The following is an 11,039-nucleotide window of genomic DNA, read 5'->3' on the forward strand; positions in this document are numbered from 1 at the left end:
ATTCGGAGCTGATGGCAGTAAGATGGGAAAACATAGGAAACTGCCTTATACCAAGGCAAACCATTGGTCTATCTAGGTCAGTACTGTCTACACTGACTGGCAGCAGCTCTCCAGGGTTTCAGACAGGATTCTATCCCAGCCATACCTGGAGATGCCACAAATTGAACCTGGGACCTTCTGCATACAAAGCAGATGCTCTGCTACTGAGCTACAGTCCTTCTAGTAAGATGGTTGTTTAAATGCTCCTCAATGGCTTTTGATGGTTGGTGGCTAGTAACTGCTGTATATACCTCAATTGTTTGGGTGGAACGCTAGCAGCTCTTGACCTGCAATGGTTGACTCCCTCTAACATTAACTAAACCAATAAAAACAGAACAGGACAATACCTGCCCAAAGGTTGATATGACACAAAAGGAAAAGAGAATAAGGAGGGAGGAGGAAAGCAAGCACATTTAACTACCAATTCTTAAAGTTATATCATTGTTCCAAAATGAGACCAGTTACGAGTGAGGAAGAAGTTTTAGGAGAGGAGGAACCAAAATTTGACCCAGCTGGCCTAATCAATTGGGTGTTGCTCTCTATTTTCTCCCTCTGAAGAAGCCAATGTTAAAATGGTTCTTGAAAAGAAAGCAAACAGCAGCTCAAGCCAGGTCAAAGGAGTAGCCTCTGGGTCTCACTCAAATATGCATCTTAGAAACCCAGTTGCTATTTATTTATTAATTGTGTACAGATTTTCTTTATAATCTGTGCTTGCTAGCAAAGCGACTTATAATTAACCACTTGCAATAGTCGTGGGTATTATTTCACTTACTTCAGAAACTGTTAAGGCAGTTGTCCTGCATTTGAGGGCCCTAATGTTCATTAATTAATTAACAAAAGTAATATTGTAACAAAACAGTTTCCACAAAATACTAAAATAATCAATAATAATGTTTAAAATAGGTATTTAAAAGCATTCAAAGGCTGCTTAAAATTAACAGTAGCTAATAAAAAGAGACAAATCACATGTAACTTCTACCTATCTGGATAGTCTTGCGTATACAAAAATGTTTTAAGCAGATCTGTGTGGCACCTGTTAACAGCACCAGTTCTGCAAACTGAAGCAGTCAAGTGGGTACATACAGGGAGATCCCACAAGTAAACTGATCCCAATCCATTAAGGGCTTTATATGCTAATAGTAACATCTTGCACTTGGCCAGGTAACCAAATTGCAAGCACTGCAGGTCTCTGAACAGAGGTGTCATCACTGCAGTCAGCAACTGTGCTGCGGCATTCTGTTTTTTTTGTTTTTTTAAAAAATTTTTATTAGTTTTACAAAAAATTTTAAGACAATACAAACATAAAAAGACATACAAACACGTATAATTTCATAACCTTTTTTTCATAAACCGTGTTTCTCAGACTTCCCCATACCTCCCCTTTCTGCATCCCAATGACCAAAAGTTTTTAGCAACTCTAAATATATCTGTCAATCCTCTGTCCTCTCAATCTCTCCTTCAATCTAATCTTGTTTCGCTGTAACCCTTTCTTACTCAAACCTCGACATTCTAACATTCATCAAGTTTATAATAGTCCTTAAGATAGATTTTGAATTTCTTCCATTCTTCTTCCGCCGTCTCCTTTCCCTGATCGCGGATTCTGCCAGTCATCTCAGCTAATGTCATATAGTCCATCACTTTCATTCTGCACTAGCTACCGCAGGGGTCAGCAAAAATTTTTAGCTGCGGGCCGGTTCACTGTCCCTCAAACCATTTGGCGGGCTGGAAATGTGGCACCGGGGGGCGGGGAGCTGGAAGAAGAGGCGAGGGGGGCAAGTAGTCCTCCTCCCCACCCCTCAGCCCCTGCCCCAGCCACTGCATTTACCCTCCCTGGGGCTGCCACTGCCGCCACAGCTTCTTGTGGGTAGGCAGAGCGAGCTTGGCCCACAGGAGCACCAGGGCAGCAGTGGTGATGGCGGAGGGAAGATGAGCAGAGCAAAAGGGCTGGCTCCGGAGAGGGGCTGCTTAAAATGGCGCTCAGCCAGCTCAGGCCAGCCCCCTTCCTCCTCTAGGCAGGGTGAGAAGAAGCCAGGAGGGAGGGAGGGAGGGAGGGAGGGAGGAGGCGCCGCCACAGCGCTGGGGGGGGGGAATGGAATGGCACAGGGGGGAAAAATGGCACAGCCCAAACTAGAAGAATTCCCATGCTGATCCACGGACAGTCCGTGGGCCGGATCCTGAAGGCAATTGGGCCTGATCCGGCCCGCAGCTCTTAGTTTGTCGACCCCTGAGCTACTGTTTTGTTTTGTTTTTCAGATCAGGCCCAAGGGAAGCTCCAGATACAGTGCGTTGCAGTAATCCATTCTTGAAGTCACTGCCTGTGACTTCTGATTTCCCAACCCTCAAGGCAAAAGGGACAAAAGGAAGAGAGTTTATCTGCTCGGCTACTTCCTCATTCTTGGCTGCAAGGATCTGGTCTTTCTTGAATCATATGATACAGCCTCACAAGCTGCAGATAGGCTGGGAAGTTTCCACACATCCCCCCCCCCCTTCTCTTGAGTGCCTATAGAGACAAGCTTTTCATTCTTTCTTTTCTGATGTCTCCAAGTTTTGATTAACAAGAAACCTGTGTCTTAAAGCTGAAAGGGAGGGAGGAATCTCTTCAGTGTTTTTCAAACTTTTTAGACTCCCCAACTCTAAACTTACCTTCTCTGCTTGCTGATGGGGCCCGTGGTGGTTTACAAAAGGCAAAACAGTAAAATCAAGAAAAAAAAACCTGCAACTCTACTTTAAAACATACAAAAGTTAAAATACTAAAGCAGATTAAAATTACTTCAAGTTTCTAAGCACTACTGCTTAATTTTAAAATAAAAACGGATAAAAAATAAAAAGGCAGCATAAAAACACTGTAGAAAAGCAGAAAGACAGTATTAGGAGCTTGCAATTAGGAAAAGGAGCCTGTCTTATTTTGAGTCAGACCATTGGTTTATCAAGCCCAGTATTGTCTACACTGACTGGCAGAGGCTCTCCAGAGCTCATACCTGGAGATGGTGAGAATTGAACCTGGGACCATCTGCATGCAAGGCTCATGCTATACCACTGAGCCATGCCACAATGAGGTCATGACCACTTTTAAACTCCCCCTGCACTCACTTTGGCCCTGGGTCTACAGGGTCCTTGGGCTGAAAACCATTTGCGACTCCTGTTCAAGGTCATTAACTACCACATGTGTGGGGAACCTTTGGCCCTCCAGATGTTGCTGAACTCCAACTCCATCAGCCCCAAAAAGCATGGCCAGGGATTATGGGAGTTGTAGTTCTGAAGGCAGCCCTGTTTAGGGAAGCTTTTAACGTTTGATGTATTACAGTATTTTAATATTTTTTTGGAAGCCGCCCAGAGTGGCTGGGGAAGCCCAGCCAGATGGGCGGGGTATAAATAATAAATTAGTATTATTAGTTCACCTACATCTGGAGGGCCAAAGGTTCCCCACAACTGACTAACTCACTAAAGTGTGCAGTCACAGTCTTAACCATTTTGATAACCACATCAGGAAGTGAGTCAATGAGGCCTGTACGTTTTTATATACAGTGGTGCCTCGCAAGACGAAATTAATTCGTTCCGTGAGTTTTTTCGTCTAGCGAATTTTTCGTCTTGCGAAGCACAGTGTCGGAAAAGTTTTGGAAAAGCTTCAAAAATCACCAAAAACCTCAAAAAAGGCTACCACACCGCCTTCTATGAGTTGCTCCTCGAAGTCAAGTCGCAACTGTATTAACGGTGTTAAGAAAAAGGAAACAAACTTGCAAGACGTTTTCGTCTTGCGAAGCAAGCCCATAGGGAAATTCGTCTTGCGAAGCAGCTCAAAAACCGCAAAACCCTTTCGTCTAGCGAGTTTTTCGTCTTGCGAGGCATTTGTCTTGCGGGGCACCACTGTACTAACTACTAGGATATACACCACTTGGGCATTTTGAGGAATGTGGAGCAGAGAGGCGTCTCCACACCAACAGTACAGGAGTTCCTTAAAGCCACTCTGTAAATCCAACCTCAGTTGCTTGGAGGACTGACTTCATTTCTTAAAGTCATTTTCTGGCACTGAAATTCATTACGCAAATTCCACACGGGAAAAAATTCCAAGGAAATGTCATTATGATTCCTGTTGGCAAGGTTCATTATGGCTGTGATTTCAAACTGGGGGGGGGGGGAGTACATCAAAGGGAACCTGCAGGAAGAATACCGTGTTATGCTAGAGCTGAGCCAGACTGGCAGCTGTCCACAACAACCCACTTCCTCTGAATTCTGGACTGGCTCTGTCACTTTCTTGCTTAATATATCTGATTCCAAGCTCCGAGAAACCCTACGTCAGAGGTGGGGGACCTCAGGCTTGGGCCCAAAATGTGGCCCTCTCTGTTTGGCCCTCAAACTCTCTCCCCCTCATTGGCCCTACTACACACCCCATGCTTTTGCCTAGTGAAAATATGTCATTGAACTCTGCTAATGTCTCTTGCTTGTCTGGATGGAGGCTAGAGGGGTGTATGTGGTTGCGCATAGTAAAAACTAGTCTAGTATACAAAGTTAAATTTTGCATTCATTGCTCGATCCACTTTTGCTCAGAATGTTGTCCAGAAGCAAATTTATCCTGTCCTCCCAAAAGCTGGGCTTACCTCCTCTTCATTAAGAGGACTGTGCCAATTTCATTGGTACCCACAGGCCTGGATTACTATTATTATTATTTTTTAAAAAAATCAACATCCCTGCTGAAAAGTAGCAGGGGGTGTTCTGAAATCTCGTGTGTTTGCAGTAAATCCTCTCTTTCCACCAAACTGCTTGCATCTCCTGCTGTCGGATAGCAATTGATAACCTTTAAATGCCCTCTGATCGCTTTCTGCTACAAAAGCAGCCCGGCTAGAGGCAGAAATCACATACAAACGCTCTCAAGATCTTCACGCAGGCAGAATGCTGCTTTCCCCCGGTTTCTCCTCCATAAATCCGCAAGCTGTAGTCGACTGGGCTGTAAGAGGGATGTTAAGAGTTTTCTTTCTTTTCTTTTTTTGTATTACAGGCCTGTGTCAGCAGCTCTGTCATTTAACTCTGAACCAATGCAATAATCTGCACTACACAGTCCAGCTGCTTTTCTAATGGTGCTCTTGGCAACCAATCTCTTAAATGGGGGCAAGTTCTGTGGACTGACCTCACAGTTCACAAAATCCAGAAATGCAAGTAGCTCCCTCTGCCTTCATGTCCCCATCCCTGCTCATTGCCATTCCCTCCCTGTTTTGCACCTGGCAGAGGACACAGATATCCATTCGCTGGCCTGAGCTGCAGCTACGTAGATTCAAACCGCTATTAATCCTTCACCACCATGAGCAGCAGACAGCTTTCAACATTTATTGAGAGCTATTAAGATACTGTAAGCTGAGGATCATTCAGCTGGGTGCTTGAGAGATGCACAATGGTGGGGGTGAGGGTGTCAGGTTAAAAAATAATAATTACAGTGTAATATTATAAATCCAAAGCAAGGCACTGTTAAACAACATGCAAAGTATAATGCATACCTTTCCAAAGGAAGGGCTATAGTTTTGCATACAGAAAATCCCTGGCATATCCAGAATGGGGTGGGGGAGACTCTCGACTGAAATTATGGAGAGCCGCTGCCAATCAGTGTAGACAATACTATGCTAGATCAACCAGCTAACCCTAATACATAAATACATCAAAGGGTTGGGGGTATATATAAAGGATTAGCATGTCTACTCAGAAGGAAATCCAGTTGAATTCAATGGGATTTATTCCCAGGTAAATGCATGTAAAGCTGCAACATTAGGATTACAGTACAATGTGCTCTTATTGGGAGTGAACCCTGTGCAATACAGTGTGATACTCTGGAGTAAACATGCCTAGGAATGTGCTGTTTTGACTAACACAGTGTGTAAGAATAAACTCCAACATGCTGGTTCTTCACTCCCACAAAGAACCAAAGTAGAATGGAAGAATTCTGCCATCTCCAGTACACTGCGCCTGGTGATACTCAAATCCTGTTTAAAGGAGCTGTAGTTGTGGCTGAGTTCTGATGCTACTTTATTTTGTTTTGATTTATTGATTGTATTGTATTGGCATTAATATATATTGTTGTTCACAGCTTTGGGAGCCTTAAGCTAAAAAGCAGTATATAAATAAACCATACCACACTCCTTCCCTGCAAAGAATCCTAGGAATTCTAGCTTATTAAGGGTGCTGGGAATTGTAGTTCTGTGAGAGGTGAAGCACAGCTAGCAAAAGCATTTAGGGTAGTGCTACCATTTCCACCGCACTGGGAGCTGAGCCTAGGGGGTGCTGCAGGACGTTGTAACTATGACATAGTAAACTGAGCAGAACCAAAGGCAAGAGGCGGGGGGGGGGGCATTGAATTTTGGCCTCGCACAGGGAGCTGCTGAAAACTGAAAGACCAAAGTCTGCTCTTGCAGCTAGGACTGGTCTGGAAGAACAGCAGCTAAACAAAGTTCTTATAGTGAACTAGTGTCTAGCTTTTTTCAGAATGATCACCTGGGAATGGTTTCCTATTTTAGAACAATTTGTATTGATAGAATTTTTCCACCTTTGTGTAGAAGCATTTTAAGTACTTGGATCACATAAAGAGTGAACAGTTGAACAAATGTAAATGGAAACTTTTAATAAAACTATTTGTTGGGAGGAATTTCCACTTTGCTCGACTGTTTTATTGACTTTGAGTTTTACTGTATATTGTTATATTTTGGTTTTAAATTGTAATGTTAAGTGTCCTCACGATTTATTTACTTACTTGGTATTTTAAAAAAAGAAGGGCAGTATGCAAAAACTCTTAGCTAGTTACATCTCACATGACCCCCTTAAGAGCCAGATCAAGATATTTTGCTGCCTGAGGTAAAAGGTCAAGATGGTGTGCACCTCTCCACACCACATATAGAAGCCATTGGGATTGGCAGTTGAAACTTATTTGAGCACTGGCAATGGGACAGGAAGCTTGCTGAGGGGCCACGGAGCAGGCCACAAAGAGCTCTATTTTTCAGTGCCTGACCCCCAACAGTGGCTAGTTCCCACTGGAACTGGCCAGCTAAGGCCACATCTATACTGTGCATTTAAGAAACATTGATACTGCTTTAAAAGTCATGGTTTCCTGCAAAGAATCTTGGGAACCATAGTTGGTTAAGAGTGCTGAGAATTGTTAGGCGATTCCTACTCCCCTCACAAAGCTTATAACCCTCAGTGTCTTTTAACAACCAATCCTTCTTCAAAGAGAACTCTGAAATTTGTGGTTCTGTGAGAGTAATAGGGGTCTCCTAATAACTCTCAGCACCCTTAATAAAATGCAGCGCCTAGAATTCTTTGAGGGAAGGAGTATCATAGCAGAGGAGGCTAGCCTGGAATGCTGGAACTTCAGCAGCTGTCCGAGGAGTCCGGTGCCAGCTGCGGAATGAAATATTCTGCTCCGGTGCAAAGAAAGATCCCTGGCTCTATTGGCAGAGTTGTCCTGCCTCTGCAAAATGGCTCAATGCCAGCATATGATCAAGCAATACAATAATAATAAAGTACCACATCCCCCAGTTTGCAGGCTGCTTCCATCTTGCAGCCAGAAGGACTCTGTGCACCAGGGTATAAGGCCTCCCCATGTGAGCAAACAGAAGTCGCAGCATGAACTGGGGGTCATTGCGGAAGATATTTAGCAACAATGTCCATTAGCATTCACTTTGCAACCATGCTGTTTTTGCACTCCCCACTTCTGCAACTGATAGAAAGTGCCAGGAGGGGCTTTCCTTGTAAGGAAAGAACACTGCAGAGGAGGGATGTTGGGCTTTTTGCTTTAAAAAACAAAACCCTGTTTATAAATACATTGAAGCGCCTAAGCCCTTACCAGCAATATGAAGCAGTACAGCCCAGCCACAGGTTTAGCACCTTAGTGAGAACTAGAGTCTTGTTTAGGCTTATTGTGCTCTCTGCCTGCTTGTATCTTGCCAAGGAGGGAGCATAACTGGCCCTCTTCCAGTGTAGTGGGGCTTCTGCTAGAAGTTCGCTATTAATATATAGGAAATACAAATACACACACACAAATACATGTGTGTGTATTCTTGTCACACAATATTCACTCCAAAAACCTGTTTTCAGTTCCTAGAGTGACTGATGTATCTAGAACAGGGATGGGGAACCTGTGACCCTCCAGATGCTGTTGAACTCCAGCTCCCATCAGCCGCTGTGAACATGGCCAATAGTCAGGGATGTTGGGAGTTGTAGTCCAGCAAGATCTGGAGGGCAACAAAATCTCCACCCTTGATGCAGACAGACTGATCCATTAATCTCAGCTCTGAAAATATGGATGCTTTTGTACTGATTGAATTTTAAAAAACCAAACCCTTCTATCCTGTGGGCTTAGAGCAAGTTTTTAGATAATATAACGTGGTCAATAACTATTGCAATCTATATGGGACTCATACTTGAAGGAGTAATTTAGCGTGCACTTTCAGAATAATGACATCCTGCAGCTCCCTAGAAAAACAGTACATAAAGCATATGAGGTACTTCAGTCTACACTAGCAACAGGTACACATTGTAAGGGAAAAGGTGCAGCACTATTTAACCAGGTACAGCTGGGACACGAAAGAGGCTCACCTGCTGCAGATATCAACAAGGTGAAACTAGAACGCACATATAAATAAGTACTGTTAGAGGTTATGCAGACATGGCTGTGCATTATGGACTTCACACATTATAAGGTGTCCTACACAGAAGTCAAGCACGTCACAAGAACTTAACACGCAATCCGTTTGTAAATCATTCCTGAGTTTCACTCAGTGTTATTATTTATATTAAACATTTATATTCCACCTTTTAGAACCACGTCCTCACAAAACGGATTCCGGCAACAGAAAAAAAGACTATCAAAACAGAATATACAAATTAAAACTTAACACCAGATAAACACCAGAACAGCATGAGAGATCAAACCAGGGAGGCTTAAACATTTTTTTTAAATCTAGGGAGGCCAAAACTTTAACAACAACAACAACAATAACCACCACCAAGAAAGGCTAAGCAGAAGAGGCAGAACCTTAGATCATGTCAAAAAGCACCCACAGATGGAACTTGGGAAATATCTCCAGTGGTGATGATCATAGGTGAAGAGTCCAGTGCTTTTTTTCTAGAAAAAGAGGCGCAGGAACTCCCCCCCCCTTTTTTACAGACAACCCTAAGCTGTTGAGCTGCTGTTACGCTACAAAGAGGTGCTGGAACTCAGTTCCAGTGAGTTCCAGCTGAAAAAAAGCCCTGGAAGAGCCACCACTGAAAAAGCTCTGTCTCTGCAAAGGTCATTCGCAGGATGACCAAGGCAGTTTCAGCCTCATAACCAGGTCAGAAACTGGACAGAAATGGAACCAAGTAAAGAAGTATCATCCATGACTGACTGGAGTTGAGATGCCACCACCTTTTCCAGTGTCACTAAGTTTGATGAATCCAGTTCCCTAGTAAGCATGTTTATGACTGCAGCGTAAAGTGGTCCATTAGGGTTTCCAACTCATCACCAAAAAAGACAATGCAGCACCAAAAAAAGGGGCACATTTACTTAACATTTGCATATTATAATTTATATGTACAGAAGATTTTGAAATCACTGCAACTTAAATAGGTATACTTCTCACTAACCATTCTGAAGAAGACAGTGACTAAGTGATCTGTGTGCCCGCAGTGTCTGCCACCCACCCAGATGCTCACAGCTGAAGGACAACTTTAAGGCTCCCTCTCTCCCTTCCTATGGCCATTTTATCTTTATACCAGACATGGACCGGACAGCCCTCTAAATAGAGGATTGTCCTCTGTAAAGCAAGACACAGATACCTTAAGTGCAATCCAATGCATGTCTATTCAAAGGTAAGTCCCACTGATTTTATGAGGACTTTCTCCTCCATAAAGAATTGCAGCATTACCGAACATATTATTTACAGAGTAATACTTGCAGAGTATTGGAAGAGCGGAGGATGGGGGGGGGATGTTTGCAGTGTACTATACCACAATATTTTATTTGAAATTATTGCTTATTTTGAAGAGCTTCTCTGTTCATTTTATGTATCTGATGAAGCAGATGGAAAGGCTGTAGCTTAGTGGTACAGCATTTGCTTTGCCTGCAGAAGATCCCAGGTTAAAAACCAGAATATTCCATATAAAATGGCCAAACCCCTCTGCTCTGTCTGAAACCCTGGAGAGCTGTTGGCAGTGAATACAGAGATACATGGACCAATAGCCTGATTGGAACAAGGCAGCTAAGGCCCTATCACCTCAGGCCCAGGGGCCAAATGTGGCCCTTAAGTCTTCCCTCTCTGGCCCCCAGCCCCCCACCCAGCCTTGATTTATACCCTGAATGGGTTTTGCGTGGCTGGAATGAGTCCTTGAATTCTTATGCATCCCGAGGACGGAGAGGTGCAGAAAGTTCTGTAAAAAGGCAAAATTGCACCCACTGTAAGACTGTGGTTTCATTTCTGGTGAGGAAAACCCACAACCAGGTTATTATTATTTGAGGATCGAGGACGCTACCTCTATCAGGCAGGTAGGCCTATCAACAGCCTGGCGAGAAAAGGGGGCTGGGCTTGTCGCGCTGCCCCCGCCCTTTATGTTAATCAGCGCTGAATCACGCTCACCTGACGGGAGGGGGAACAAATAAACCCCGCCCCTCCACTGGCAGAGAGAGCCGAGAAATCCTGAGGGGGCTGAACCACCCGAGCCATTTGCTTCGACGGGGCAGGGGGTCGGCGGAAAGAGACACCCCAAGACCCTGTCTGACATTCCTCTTTCACGAACCCTAAAAAGCAAAATGAAAACCGTCCTCATGATCACAGATCAGCGAAATGACCGCGGAGGAGGAGCAGGAGGTGGTTCCCTATTAAGAGCCCTCCCTTTCCCCCTCCCTTTTTTCCCCCTCCCTCTCTCCCTTGGCACATTCCAAGAGAAGGGAGGAGGAGGAGGAGGAGGAGGTGCCCGTCTCGGGCCCACGTGACCCCCGGGCAGCCGCCATTTTGTCCTGCGGTGGCTGGGTATTTAGAGCGAACCGC

The sequence above is a fragment of the Podarcis bocagei genome, assembly GCF_964188305.1.
Source record: "Podarcis bocagei genome assembly, chromosome: 14".
NCBI lineage: Eukaryota > Metazoa > Chordata > Lepidosauria > Squamata > Lacertidae > Podarcis > Podarcis bocagei.